General features: G+C 41.0%; 1 long non-coding RNA gene across 2 annotated transcripts; it reads right to left on the bottom strand.

Moving 5' to 3' along the window:
* Window positions 1-9,215: 9,215 nt before the first annotated feature.
* On the bottom strand, window positions 9,216-14,027 carry LOC145717417 (uncharacterized). 2 transcript variants are annotated; one of them, XR_014140616.1, is made up of 3 exons: window positions 11,417-14,027; window positions 10,532-10,679; window positions 9,216-9,868 (listed from the first exon to the last, which is right to left on the bottom strand). It is a non-coding gene; the product is annotated as an uncharacterized LOC145717417 (long non-coding RNA). The 2 variants fall into 2 exon arrangements; XR_014140615.1 differs by having other exon boundaries at window positions 10,532-14,027.
* Between the last annotated feature and the right edge of the window lie 1,913 nt (window positions 14,028-15,940).

Here is a 15,940-nt window from a genome sequence, read left to right as displayed (position 1 = left end):
CTGGGTGATAGGAGTGTCTTTTGTACTAATGAGGTGATTCTTGGTGGGCTCCTGGTTGGGTCTGGTCACCAGAAAGACCAAACCATGATTAGAAGCTTGGAATTTTCAGCCCCACCCCCACATTCTCTGGAGAGGGGAGAGGGGCTGAAAATGGAGTTAATAACTGATCATGCCTAGGCGAGGAAGCCTCCATAAACATCCCCAAAGTACAAAGTTCAAGGGACTTCCAGGTTGAATACATCCATGTACCAGGAGGATGTCTCACCCCAATTCCACGGGGGCAGAAGCTCCTACCCTTGAAATCCTCCCGGACTTAGCCTTTGTATCTGTTCATCCAGCTATTCGGTTTTATCCTTTATGATATTCTTTGTTATATAATAAACTGGTAAACATGAGTGTTTCCCTGAGTTCCTGTGGGATCTGACACTAGCTCCAATTAGACAGTGTCAGAATTGAGTTAAGTTATAGGACACCAGCTGGTGTCACAGAAGTGCTTGGTGTGAAAACCACACACACACACACACACACACACACACACAGCTGGTGTCAGAAGTACTGGGAGTGTGGTAGTCATGTGAGGGTAAAGGAGACTCACAGGAGAAGTGGGGTTTTCTTCCTCAAAAACCCAAGTTCTTGTTTTCTTCCTCAAAAACCCAGCCTCCATCCTCAGTGTATTACTTGCCCCTCATGGTCATGAGACAGCTACTGTTCCTGGCATCCCCTACAGACATAACACCCTGCTGAAGAGGAGGGGCATTTGCATGCATGTGTGTCTCTTTTACTGGGAGACAACCCCTCCCCCAGAAGCCTCCAGCAGACTTCTCTTCAGGTCCCACTGGCCAGGTTTGGGTCACATGACCTGTCTCAGGTGAAGCTAGGAGAATACTCAAGGGGTATCATTCAGCCCTACCCCCACCCTACCAGGGATGAGCTATTAAAGGACCATTCTGTAGACCACTAATCGTCCTATAAACGTTACCTTTACACAGCCCAACTGAATAGGTACAGTGTTTCTCCTTTGTTCTTTTATTCCCAGGTGATCTTCATCACAATATAAATCTTTTCCCTGTTATCAAAAAAGAAACAACAGGTACAAAATGGAGTCACTGGTGCTAAGACCCCCAAGTCAGCAAACCAAGACTTCGTTCCTAACCTAAATGCAGTTTCAGCCCCTCCCAGGAATGTAATCCTAACCAGTCGGTCTGGAATTTGGAATTTCCTGGTCAGCACTAGTGAGGTAATCCACCAGATGGACCCCTCCTATACCCCAAAGAAAAATGAGGTAATCTACTTTTTCCTTGCTCCTGCCCCCTTCTGCCTATCAAAGCCTTCCATTTTGTGCAGCTCCTCAGAGTTCCTTTCTAGCTGCTAGAAGGGATGCTGCCCAATTCTTGAATCATTGAAGAAAGCCAATTAGATCTTTAAATTTACTCAGTTGAATTTTGTTTTTTAACACCTATAAGAAGCATTTTTCTCCCTATCCCATTGTACAGTCCTTTGTCTCTATACACACAGATGTACACACACACACCACCTCACTGCATTCATTCAGCCAAGAAATATATATTTTGTCCATAATGAGCCAGACACTCAGCTAGATGCTGGGGATACAATAGTAAACAAAGTAGATATGCTCTCTACCCTCACACAACTTATACTCTAGGCAGAGGAGCTACCCCCAGGCCCCCAGGTCATGGCAGATTCTCTGAGGAATAAGTAGAATGGGGTAGAGACACAGAGCACTGAAATGCTAGGTGAGTGTGCAGGGCTGACTTGGCCCCACTCCTCCACCCCATCCTGGCCAGAGGTCACCCGCACTCAAGCTCCACCTGTCCACACCCCTGTGAGACTGTGAGCTCTGGGGCTCTGAGCAATCAGCCAGCCTGGGCAGAGCAGATGAGGCCAGGGAAGTGTGGGGACCTTCAGGGGAGCAGGACAGATAGCAGATCACCAAGTAAACTTGGGGTCAGGGCAGGGAGATGAGAGGGAATTGTGGGGTAAGTAGAGAAGAGAGATAAGGCTTTACAAGAAAAGCTGTGTTTCTAATCACCTGTCTTCCCATCAAGTCAGCTTTCATTCTACATTGACACTGGGATTGGACAGCAAGGAAGGGAAATGAGCAAGAAGTGGGGACAAGTCTGAAGTAGATCTGTGCTCTGACTGAGCAGCCTCCCAGTTCCTGGGACTGGAACTGAAGACAGCTGGATCTGCCCTTGGTCTTCTGGCCCAGCAGCCAGAGCACTTTCCCCCTGGGATCTTGGAGATGGGCATGTGCCTGTGTGTTCGATGCCCCCTCAATCACAGATATCAGACAATGGGAAAACCAGGTGCTTAAGGATGGCTGTGGTGCAGGGGCAGAAGGATTTTAAGATCAGTAAATAAAAAGGTCTTTGACCCAAAACACATCTTCCTTCAACTTGCAGTCTGCTGACACGTTCAGATGGAGTGACAGCTTTTCATTACTTAAAGAGGAAGAATTAAAGATGCACAAGTCTGAGCAAGATGCTGTGTGAGGTGGCTTCCCAAAGCAGCTGAAACCTGGGGTGCAGGGCTGGTCCAAAGGCCTGAGGCCTGGAGACCTGCCATGGGAAAGAACCTGGGATTGGAGAGGTGGGTAGTCTGAGGGAGATTGAACTTCAGAAGACAGGAGATGTCAGGGTGAGGTTTCGGGTGCAGAAAGTTAAAATTTTTAGCCATCAAACCAACTCTAGGCTTTGCAGAGAAAGGAGTTCAGTTCTGTTCCAGGACCAGAGGCTGAAGCCAGGGACAGACGGGAACTGAGAGGAGGAAGCAGGGATTGGAACATGTAAGTATCATATTTAAACAGGATGCTTGCGGGGGGAGGAAAGTGGCTTTTTTCCTCCTACCCTTTTTGGTTCCTAGCTGGGTTTCTGTAACAAAAGATGGATTAACAAGAGAAAAGCATACACATTTATATAATATAAGTTTTATGTGACACAGGAGCCTTCCTGAGGAAATGAAGACAGGAAGAAGCAGTTAAGTCTGAGCATTTTTAGGCTAAGTGTGATATAAAGTAGAAAGTCATGGGAAAACGTGATAGGACAAAGGGTGTGAGCTAAGTGTAGTAAACTGGGGGAATCTTAGCAAAGCCTGTTCATTCAGATCCCCCTTGTCTTCCCTCCATCTTCAAAGATAAGGATGCTCCCTTCCTCTGGGTTTAAAGAGGGTACCTCTCAAAGTCCTTCCTGTACCTGCCATTTCTCAAATTCCTTCAGTTTAAAATACTCAATATGCCAGGGTACCATATTTTGGGGTAGGGTATCTTGAACCTTGTCATGTTTATTCACAGCAAAATATCAGGAACAGATGCTAGGAACAATTTAACATGAGTCGCCAGATGTTGTCTTGGCTTCACTAATATTTTTACCCTGGCCGAAGTATTTAACTTCTCTGCACCTCACTTTCTTCTTCTTTAAAAATGGGGGTAAGGACATCCACCTTGTGATCATGTTATACATGGGTCTCTCATCGAATGAATCCCGTACAGGTATGGAGGTTGTGGGGTTATTGGGTGTTGTAGCTGCTGCTTTGAGAAGTGTACTTTCTTAGACCAAGTACCTCTTTTTTGGGCTCTTGTCTACAGCTCTGGACCTTTCAGCTATTTCTCCTAGGTTCAAAATCGCACAGCTGGTCTTCTGCTAGGGAAAACCCCAGAGAACTTCCCTATAATATCATGCAATTGCTTCCCTCCCCACCAACACCTTTGGTGGTCTCTATACCAACAGAGTAGTTTCTCTGGTCTCTTTCTTGAGGAAGAAATAAGGTTTTCAAATTTATCTGAATTTGAAAAGGGACAGATCAGACCTCCAGGGAATCCCCAAAGTGGCAGCTCAGCCCCTGTCCCTCCACTGCCCCCCCCACTCCCCACAGGACTGCAGCCTCTCTGCTCTGATATCCTCAACACTTGAGCTTACTCTGCACATCCCTACTACTTTGAATGCACCTTTAGACAGAATGCCCATCTTAAAACAAAGATCCTCTATTTTCCTCTCTGAGAGGGCTCCCTAATTTTTTTTGATAAATGAATTCTATTGCTTGTGCATATATATTATCTGTATTATAGACTTAGAGGGCTCCCTAGTTTTTGGATGAATGAGTTATGTAATATAGTTCTATACAATTGCATCATATAGAATTATATAATATAATTAACTATATGTCTTCCCACAAGGATGAGAGCTCTTTAAAGGCAAAGGATATGTTTTTTCCATCTCTCTCTGTCTTATAACTGAGACTTTAAATAACTATTAATTAAATAAATAAATATGTTACAAACTTGCTATGGAAATGGATACTTATTATTATTTTAAGAAAACTTGTAAATTTAAAATATTTCTATCAAGTAATAAAGCCATCAGTTTTTTTTTAAATTGTTACTTTTTTTTTTAAAGATTTTATTTATTTATTTGAGAGAGAGAGCACATGAGAGGGGGGAGGGTCAGAGGGAGAAGCAGACTCCCTGCCGAGCAGGGAGCCCGATGCGGGACTCGATCCAGGGACTCCAGGATCATGACCTGAGCCGAAGGCAGTCGCTTAACCAACTGAGCCACCCAGGTGCCCGCCATCAGTTTTTTAAATAAGAAAGCAGAAAAGATTTATAATTTTAAAGACCTTTCGAAACACCTCACAATTCCAGACCCATAAAGAGGAAGATTAATTTGAACACAAAAAGGTGTTTTAAAAATCTCTGTATTATCAGAAATATAAAATCATAAATGAAATCAAGGACAAAAACCAACTGAACAAAAATAAGGACAATACACAGGAGAGCCAGACTGTTTGTTCCATTTATTTACAAAGCATTTCTACAAATCCGTACAAAAAGTTGAGCAAGCTAACTGAATCATGAGCAAGAGACACAAGCAGCTTATAAAAAAAGAATAAATACAGGAACCAATGATCATATTTAAAACATCGGACTCACTCATAATTGGAGAAATATAAATTCAGCTATATACAATTTTCACTATCCAGATTGGCATTTTTAAAAATTTGCTGATATCCCATACTGGTTAGATTGTGAGTAAAGAAACTCTTACAGAGCTGGGAGAATGTATATTTGTGTAGCCTCTTGGAGGGAAATGTGGCCATATCAATCAGGTTTTAAAATGCACATGCCTTGGGGCGCCTGGGTGGCTCAGTCGTTAAGCGTCTGCCTTCAGCTCAGGTCATGATCCCAGGATCCTGAGATCGAGCCCCGCATCAGGCTCCCTGCTCCGCGGGAAGCCTGCTTCTCCCTCTCCTATTCCCCCTGCTTGTATTCCCTCTCTCGCTGTGTCTCTCTCTGTCAAATAAATAAATAAAATCTTTTAAATAAAATAAAATAAAATGCACATGCCTTTTGATAGAGAGTCTTCCTACTAGAAATGTTGCTTATGGATATATTTTTTAAATATTTTTAAATGCAAAAAATTCAAGATTCTTTTTGCAAGAATTGTTTGCAAAGGCAATGAAAGGCTAAATTTCTTTGCACTATAGAAGAAAAACTTTTTCTTCCCCTTTAGTTTCTTTGGCTGGTCTAATAATTAAATTGATATAAAACAGATCAGCAGGAGAAAAACAGTAAATTTCATACACACAGGAGCCCCATAAAAATATGAGACCAAAAGGGCAGCCAGATCATTGAGGTGTATACAGCATCCTGAGTTAAGGAAAGGGATGGGGGTTCAGGGATACAAAGGGAGGCAGGCCACTCACAGGGAGGCAGAGGAGAAATTTGGAAAACAAAATTTGCCCTGTTATGCAGATAAATTTCTTAGATAAAAAGATACCTCTGGTAATAGCTCTTTTCCTGGTACAGACTCCTTTTCCAATGTAAATTTAGGCAGTGTAGGGGAGGAAAGAGCTTTTCCTGAATCTGCTGGGCTTTGATTTCTTTTGCTCAAAATATCCTCACACCAAAGTGACACATTCTCCTTGTCACCATTTTTGCAGTTTATACCAAAGAAGCTACTTTGTAGGCATGGCTTGTGCTGGAAAACGTGGACCCCAGCACACACATCGGTCACAAAAATTAATATGCTGATATTAAAATAATAACTGTATAGATGAGAAAGTGACCTTTGAATTCCCATCAAAGTGAAAACTCAAAATTCTGAAAAGTATGTTCTGACCACTGGCCTTCATCAATCACAAAGTCTTTCCTTTGGACACAGTTCACTTACCCCACTCCCAACACCCCCGCACGTTCATTCCATAGACTCACTTCTTTTGTTTGTATGTTTTTGCAAATCCCTCCACTTCGGTGGCTTCCTCCTTCTCTCTCTCCTTATCATCCTTCCATTTCTGTTAATTGCAATCTTACTCTCTTCTTCCAGTATTTCCCCCATGTAAATACTCCTGTCAGGGCTAATTTCACATTACCAACAATTAGTCACAGAACTGAGTTGGAAAGAGAGGCACACGGGCTCTCCTGAACCAAGCTGACCCTGCACCTCAACATTTTGGTCCCCAAATTAAAAGTTCTGTCAGTCAGTCATGTGTGCAACGAAACACATCCTACATACCCATGAACTTTAACTTTCAAAGCAAATTATAAAGTAATTTTATGTACACTTACCATCTTCTGATGTCATTTAAATGTATTTTTGCAGATCCTTTCCTTCACTCAGTATACAACTTCTTCCCATTTCCACAACTGTTCTGAGCCTACCCGAAGAGGGAACAGAAGGCTGGCTGAAGACAAAGCATAAGCTGACACCCTGCAACCTCTCCCCAGCCCCGACTCCGGGGTAGGACCTGTGTGACAGTCTTCCAGGAATCTGGAACTATCTTAATGTTAATGCCTTGCTAGAGGGGAGAAACGATCTTAACTTGACAATGGCAAGACCTCTGGTATCTTATAGGTCCTCCTTAGCATATGAAAGTTCTCTTGAAACCTCCCTTTCCCTTACCTCCCCTAACCCCATAGTATATAATCAGCCACCCCTCACAACCCTGGGGCAGCAGCTCTTTCTGCCCACGGGTCCTGTCCCTGCTCTTTAATAAACCACCTATTTGCACCAAAGACATCTCAAGAATTCCTTCTCCGGACTCCACCCCACTGAACCTCACCTATATTCCAAAACCACATCATACCCATTTGCAGTGATGTGGCTGGGGAAAAGTCAGATACAGGAAGGGTTGGCAGAAACAAAACCTTAGTATTTATTCGTTTATTATATCATGTAGATATATGCTAAACTCTACTTTTTCTTTCCTTCCCTAACTCCTGGGTTTGAGGCTGTTGGGAAGTAAGATGGGGAAAGGGATGAAGACATCTAGAAGAAACCAACCACTTTACGGGGGGCATGAAGGTGATCATTTCTCTGTCATTTTCTGGCTGATGCTGAATTGGTTCAAATGTTAATAGAGATCACAAGAGAGAAAGAATGCACTGGAGATGTTATCATTTTGTATATATAATATAATAATATAGTATTTTATTATCTCATTATTATTTTTACTATAATCTGCTTTCTACTATCTTTCTGATAAGTAAATATTCTTAGTCCCAATCTTGCTACCTCCAGTGGCCATTCTCTTGGACATATTCATGCTTTTAACATAGTATAGCTCGCAACATCTTCAGGAAGTGAAACGACAGGATGCCTAGCTCATTCTGTTTGAGCATTACATACTCAGAATCAGTATTTTAATTTTAAAAATTTGCTGTTTAGGGGGGGTGGTCCCGTGATCAAAGCATCTGATAAGAATGACTGTAAAATACATAAAAAATACATAAAATACATAATAATTTTCCTCCCGTGTGATCTCAGCATCTGGAAGCAACGCTTGTGACAGATCCACATTATTTGGTAAACCGATTGAAAGCCAAGAGTTTATTGGGAAGGTTTCTTAATCTGGTCTTTGAGGAAGAAAATGCAATAAGAAATGAGGTCAAGCTGGGATTTGCTAGCGAAGTCAGCAGCCCTAAATGAAGGCATATGAATCTTTGCCTTTCCGTTGTGTGAAAAAAATCTGCCAGGGGCTAAATTTTGTTGTTAGACTGGCCTCAACAGGCAAGACAGGGCTAGCTGGGGTAGGAGAGAGGCTGGAAGAAGAAAGGGAAGAAAAATGTGGCTTCCTGTGGTTTTAGGAGGGTCACATCAGTCTTAGGAAGTGAGGACACTGGGAGAAGCTAAATACATGCAAATGAAATGCAACTTCTCAGGGGTATTTGTCAAGTTACTTCATTAGCACCAAGGCCAAGGGCAGTCCAGAGCTGATGCAAAGTAGATCTGAGGGTTTCCTTTTGTTTGCTTGAGGTCTTCAGGGCAGTGGGAGTAAAGGCGGGAAATGGGCTGCAATGTCCTTGAAAGGGACCAGAACCCCAAGCCCTTTTGGCCTGAATGCCAGCTTTTGTCTCCTAAGGGGCTTTGCTCAGCTCCCCAAGAGTCTGTAATGAAGCCCTTGATTAAGACCTCATTAAAAGTTCATTGACATTCATTATGACTGGGGCAATCACTGCGGCCCAGTGAGATGGAGAGAGCATGGGACCAGCCAGAAGCATAAAATCTGGATTTGAATGACCTTTCTGCTACTTCACGGCTTTGTTTCCTTGGGTAGATTTTCTAATCTCTTGGGACACCCCTTTCCTCGCCCCCAAATTATCTCTAACGCAATGTTGCCGTGAGAAAACTTTCGTCATTTGGTGCATCCTCATTCCTATCATCCACACCTTTCCTGTCTTCATCTGGTTGTGACGAGCCCTTTCGGACCAGCCAAGAACTTTTATTTCTTGCAACAGAGCACTGTGAAGCTTCCCAAGACAGGAAAGTCCTCTGAGACATATCACCAGGTTATAGGGGAAAACAAGAGCCTCTTGTTTGGTAGGTGCCAGTGTAATCCACTTGGCCTCCAGAAAGACAAAGTGTAGGCAGCTGAAAGAGGCATTCACAGATGATAAGTGAGAGTCTGATGTGTCCTTTTGCCCAAATTCAAGCTCCTGGCATCAGACCCAAGAACTAAGCACAGTAGCAAATCCCAAAGTGTGTTCCATAGAACATTCTTCCCTATGTTTGATATTCTACCCTTGGATCAGGGGTAGGGAATTCTGGGCTGCCTTCTCCCAGTGAGCTCATGAATCTGCAAAGCTACCTTCACACCCATATGGTTCCATGTCAACCTCAGCCAATGCAACTCAACACCCACATGTTTTAATTTGTTTAGTTTGGTTTCGTTTGGACTTCGTTAAAAAACAAAATTCAACTGAATAAAGTTTGAAGATCTTATTGGCTTTATTTAATAATTCATGAATCAGGCAGCATCTGATTGGTTGATAGAAAGGAGCTCCGAGTACCTATACAAAATGAAAGACTTTTACAGGCAGAAGGAAGCAGGAACAAAGAAGTTATACTAGCAAAAAAAAAAAAAAAGGCGGGTTGGTTATTGCAAAGTCACTTTCCTTTAGGGAACAGCAGGGATTTATCAGGCAGATGACCAGGTGATTCCTGATTGACTGGTTTAAGTTTTTATTTCTGGGAGAGAGCCAAAACTATAATTAAGTTAGGTCTTAATTTGGTGAGGCAGGACTTAGCATAAGCGACTCCATATTGGATCAATTGTCTTATTTTTAATAGACTTCTTTAAGGCTTGCATTTTCCCAGGTCACACCTTGGGAAGTCAGAAAATGGCCTCTTCTGCTCTGGAAACTTGTCAGCTCCTCCAAAGATTCCATGAGAATTTCCATTCCCTCCACCATCACCTCCAACCTCAGGTAGCCTCTCATTTGTCCTTTCTTACCTATGGTTTTGTATCTTCCCTTGCTCTGGGCAGAGGAAAGATTTTCACTTTATCTTCAATTCTTCACATGCTCTGGTTGATGATAAGAACTTCATGTCTGATTCCCCCATTCAAAGCCAAGTTTCTAAAAAAAATCAAAGATTTTCATTTCTCTTGCAGAAGAGTCATGGCTTTTAATTCTGTATTTGCCTATAGATTTATAAAGCTTCCGAGCTCAAAAGCCAGTGAATGGATTCTTTGTTCCCTCTGATTCTTCCCTACCCAGAGGACAGTATTTATAGAGTCCTGCTGGCCGTATGGTTTTGGTGATAGAAGCAATGTCTGCAGAAAGAGGGATTAGACGTAGACAGCCATTTTTTTTGGCTTTTTTTTTTTTTTTTGGAGAAATAGTTGGCATATAACATTGCATAAATCTGAGGTGTACAATGTGTTGGTTTGATACATTTTTACATTGCAATATGATTACTACAGTACCATTAGCTGACACATTTATCATGTCACATAATTATCAATTCTTTTTTGTGTTGAGAACAGTTAAGATCTAGTCTCCTAGCAACTTTTGGAGTTTATAATACAATACTGGTGACTATAATCACCATGCTGTGCATTAGAGCTCCAGAACTTATTTGTCTACTAGTTGCAGATTTGCACCTTTCAACAGCATCTCCCCAATTCCCCCACCCTCAGTCCCTGGTAACCACCATTCTACTCTCTTATTATAACTTCAGTTTTAGATTCCACATATAAGTGGTATCCTACAGTATTTACCTTCATCAATCTGACTTACCTCAGTTAGCATAATGCCCTCAAGATCCATCCATGTTGTAGCAAATGGTAGGATTTTCTTCTTTCTCGTGGCTGAATAATATTCCATTGTATATATACCACATCTTCTATATCAGGTGATGGACATTTAGGTTGTTTCCATATCTTGGCTATTGTGAATAAAGCTACAGTGAACACAGGTGTGCAGGTATCTCTTCAAGACAGTGATTTCATTTCCTTCAGATATATACCCATGAGTGGGATTTGCTGGATCATGTGGTATTCAATTTTTAATTTTTTAAAGAAACTACCATACTGTTTTCCATAGTGGCTATATCACTTACATTCCCATCAACAGTGTATAAGGGTTCCCCTTTCTCCACATACTTGGTGCTGGCATTCTTTTTTTTTTTTAAGACTTTATTTATTTGAGAGAGAGAGCAAGAAAGAGAGGGAAGGAAAGAGAGCATGAGTGGGGAAGGGGCAGAGGGAGAAGCAGACTCCTTGCTGAGTAGGGAAGCCTGACCCAGGGCTCCATTCCAGGACCCCAGGATCATGACCTAAGCCAAAGGCAGCCGCTTAACTGACTGAGCCACCCAGACGCCCTGGTGTTGGCATTCTTAAAGGCCAGTAGATTAACACTGTTCGATCTTCTCCTCCCTTCTCCTCCCAGTGCAGAATAAATAAAAGACAAAGGAATCAGATGGAGATTGATATTAATTAGCTTGATTACTGATAAATACTGGATTGGATGACATGGCCTAGATGCACAGCCCAATGGGCTTGCTAATTCCTTTGCCCCTGAATTTAATAATCTCCCACCCCCCCCACCCCCTGGTCACTGCCCAGCTTGAAGCCCAGAGGCCTTCCCTATACTGTCATTCCATGGAGAGCAGAAGTGGCTTACCTTCTGCGGAACTAGCCTCTCTACAGGCCATGATGACTTCTTCAACACTAATCAGTTAAGGCATTCCTCCTCCCTTGAGAAGGAGAGAATAAGAGGGAAAAGAAAGAGTGGGAATTTTCCTTTGAACATGTAGAATCAAAACCAAGGATCCTAAAAAATATACATGGAATTAGAAAAACACCCCATTTAATACCAAAACATTATTTGCTAATAGCATCATAATCAAGTTCTGAAATCAATTTGCTAATATTTTACTTCAGTATTTTTGCACCTATATTCTTAGGTTAGATTGTTCTCCACTTGTATTCTTTGTGCAATTCTTTTTAGGTTGTACTCAAGTCATTGTGGTATCACAGCATGCAATATGACTTCCATTTGCCCCTCTAGAGCCACCTCCACCTTTATCTGCTCTCTGCCATAGGAAGTTGACTCACATGGACCACACCAATGGACTCCATTGACCTATGGCTTCCAGTTGGGTTTGGTCAATGAAAAACCTAGGAACAAAATCGGAGGGCGGAAGGAAAATGATGTGATGGCATCTATTCTCCTAGCTCCTTCTTTCCAAGGTCGGGGGAAGCTCTCTAGATCCCGGGAGATCACAACTCCCAACAGGCCCTCCTACTAAGTTCTGATAATCACCTCTCCCATGTCCCCTTCAAGCTGAGGGTTGGTAACAAGACTGCATATCCATCTGGCATTTCTACACCCTTTCCACATCTTTATGGAGCTCTCTTCAAATTATCTAATGTGAGTGTGACATCTGTTTTTTTGCTGGAAGCTAACTGACACATGTGGTTAGGCTAAGTTAGTAAAATGAACTGGAAAGACTTCTATTTTTATCTATGCTCTGGAACACATTAAATATTGCAAGAATTTTCTAGTCCTTGAAGGTCAAAGAACTAATCTTTAGTGGCCTCTTGGCCTAGTATTTTAAGGATGGGATAGTTCTTTGGCAAATGTTTAAAATTTTTCTCATGGTCATTGCTTTATTTAGGTTTCTTCTTCTTGCGTCAAGCTTGGTAACTGATATTTCCTAGAAAATCATCCAGTTCCTTAAGAATTTTATATGTATTAGCATGTCATCGTTCAGAACCCTGTTTTTCTCTTTTAATTCATTTAGAATCTATGGTCACCTTTCCTGTCTCACTTCTAATGTTATATAATTATTTTCCCAATAAGGGAAAATAATAAGTATAATAATACAATATATAATACAATAAGTATTGGTTAAGTTTATTCCAGTTGTGTATGTGTGTGTATGTTTTCTTTTAAGAGGTTTATTTATTAAAAAAAAAAACACAAAAAACTCATTGCAATCCACTAATTTGTAATGACCCACCGCTAGAGTTTGAAAAATACCACTACTAAGGAATTTCTGCATATGCGTAACAGTAGGCATAAGAGAAGATATTCAGGGAAGCACTAATAATAATTGGAAAAAGAAACAACAACTGGAAACAAAACTGGCCACTGGCAGAAGAATGGCTAATAAGCTGTAACACATCCACACAATGGAATATTATTCAGAACGCCAATGAATGAGTCTCAACTATTCAAATCCACCTCAATGAAACCTCAAAACATGATGTGGAGCAAATTGCAGAAGACTTCTTGCAGTATGATTCCAAGTTCACAATTATGGAGGGATATATACATATTTGATAAACTGTCAAGATAAGCAGGAAAGTAATAAGCAGAATTCAGGAAAATGGTTATTTGAAGGGCAATTTGGGGAAAAGAGGGAAATCAGAAAGATGACAGGGAGCTTCAAGAAAGTTGGTAATGTTCTACTTCTTCATGAAGCATTCACAGCACTTCGTTTTATTATTTTGCATCATAACTTCAATATACTACTCATGTACTTTGGGATGTTAATCTAGTTTTTTTTTAATGTATAATTAACTTTTATAACTGTCCTATGGATATTTGATGAATAGTGTCTGAAGAAGAGAAAGTCCTACATCTCCTTCAAACTTATCTTATTTTTTGGCTATCTGACCTCTCTGTCATATTTTTAAGTCTTACCTTATGACTGTGAATTTCTCATTGTACTTTTAAGTATTCTTGGCTTTAAATATTTTACTGTGATGTTATTTGGCACATAAATTTTTATGATGTCATATCCTTACTGTGCAGTGATCCCTTACAATAAAAAAACACTCCTTGCTCCATTTTTGCTTTTAACCTGAATTTGCCATCATCTGATATTAATATTCTACCTCTGCTTTATTCTATTTACATTGCCTCAGCTCTTATTTAACCTTTATGTGTCATTGTTTCCTTTACAGTTTTCTTTTCCTGGCTCTCGTTATGCACATTGTTTTATTTTCTCTTTACTGACAAATGTTTTGGATGTTGTGCCAACCTTTACTATTCTACTGGTGGTAACTTCTGGATAAAAATAATTGTCTACATATTATTTAACATTATTCAATATTTTTAAAGATTTTATTTATTTATTTGGCAGAGAGAGACACAGCGAGAGAGGGAACACAAGGAGGGGGAGTGGGAGAGGGAGAAGCAGGCTTCCCATGGAGCAGGGAGCCCGATGTGGGGCTCGATCCCAGGACCCCGGGATCATGACCCGAGCCAAAGGCAGTTGCTCAACGACTGAGCCACCCAGGCGCCCCACTGGTGGCTCTATCTTTTTTTTTTTTTTTAAAGATTTTATTTATTTATTTGAGAGAGAGAGCACAAGAGTGGGGGAAGGTCAGAGGGAGAAGCAGACCTCCCGTTGAGCAGGGAGCCTGATGCGGGGCTCGATTTCAGGACCCTGGGATCATGACCTGAGCCGAAGGCAGACGCTTAACAACTGAGCCACCCAGGCGCCCCTAACATTATTCAATTTTTTAAAAAGAACTTATTTTTCTGTATTAACTAACATTGAAAAAGACTCATTCTTGAGTAAGATAAGATATGCAACTTGTTATTGCTTCTGCACTTCCCTCCAGACCCACAAATCTCAATTTGTGCTGATTATAAACTGATGTTTTACATAATATCTCCACAGAATGTGATTTTTGAATTATTTAGTTTCTCATTAAAGAATTACTTTTGAGGGCGCCTGGGTGGCTCAGTTGGTTGGGCGACTGCCTTCGGCTCAGGTCATGATCCTGGAGTCCCTGGATCAAGTCCCGCATCGGGCTCCCTGCTCAGTGGGGAGTCTGCTTTGCCCTCTGACCCTATCCCCTCTCATGTGTTCTCTCTCATTCTCTCTCTCTCAAATAAATAAATAAAATCTTTAAAAAAAAAAAAAGAATTACTTTTGACATTTTTGCAGTTTTATAACAATACCAGTAAGAATTATTTTTTTCACACTGTGTTTTCATGGTCTCATTTCATATACAATACTGCTTCCTATTCTTAAATTCCTTATTTCTTTCTCTCTCTCTCTTTTTTTTTTTTTTAGAAAGAGACAGAGCATGTCGGGGGTGGGGGGGAGGAAGGGAGTAGAAGGGCGGGGCAGAGGGAGAGAGAGAATCACCACCCTGAGATGATCATGACCTGAGCTGAAATCAAGAGTCAGATGCACAACCTACTGAGCCACCCAGGTGTCCCATAAATTCCTTATTTTTATTCAATCTCCCACTGAATTGTAAAGGTATTTGTTTGGCAATATTTTTAGAAAATGTATAGCAACAGTATTTTTGGTGAACATGTGATTTCAGATTGATTGGAATTTTTTGGTTCACAAGGATTTCCCTTAAAGTTTTCTAGATGATTTTCTGTGATCATCTGACATTTAGTGTTGCTGAGAAGGCTAATGATAAACACATTTTTTTTCATTCATAAGTAACATTTTTTCTTTAATTAATACAGACTTGTTTTTTTTTCAACTTTAAAATTCAGAAGTTCAGGGGGGCCTGGGTGGCTCAGTCGTTAAGCATCTGCCTTCGGCTCAGGTCATGATCCTGGGGTCCTGGGATCGAGCCCCGCATCGGGCTCCCTGCTCCACGGGAAGCCTGCTTCTCCCTCTCCCACTCCGCCTGCTTGTGTTCCCTCTCTCTCTCTGTGTCTCTCTCTGTCAAATAAATAAATAAAATCTTTACAAAAATAAAATAAAAAAATAAAATTCAGAAGTTCAACAGAATATGTCTAGATAGTGTTTTGTTTTGTCTTGATAATTCTGTCTGCTATTCAATGAACACTTCCCATCCAAACACCCTAGTCTTTCTTCCTTCATTGCAGCAAATTTCTCTCTATCACTTTTCAGTTATTGCTTGCCATTTATTTGCTCTATTCTTTCCCTGTGAATTTTCTGTTTATATACAGAGAAGCAGTGCAGGTTAGTAGTCATAAGCATCAGATCTGGAGTCAGAAAAATCTGGATTGGAATTCGAGATTTGCCACTTATTAGCCATATGACCTTACGCAAGTTTATTCATATATCTAAATCTCAGTCTATGCATCCAAAAATAGGGACAATAATAATACTTAATGGATTGTTAGTAGAATTAAATGAGCTAACACATAGAAAAAGCTTAGCAATAATGCCTGGCTCTTTTTAAAATGCTTAATTAA

This window comes from Leptonychotes weddellii, chromosome 15 (genome assembly GCF_054177405.1).
Source record: "Leptonychotes weddellii isolate Sample4059 chromosome 15, ASM5417740v2, whole genome shotgun sequence".
Classification (NCBI taxonomy): domain Eukaryota; kingdom Metazoa; phylum Chordata; class Mammalia; order Carnivora; family Phocidae; genus Leptonychotes; species Leptonychotes weddellii.
Note: the sequence above shows the minus strand (reverse complement) of the source record. Positions and strands in the feature narration are given on the sequence as shown.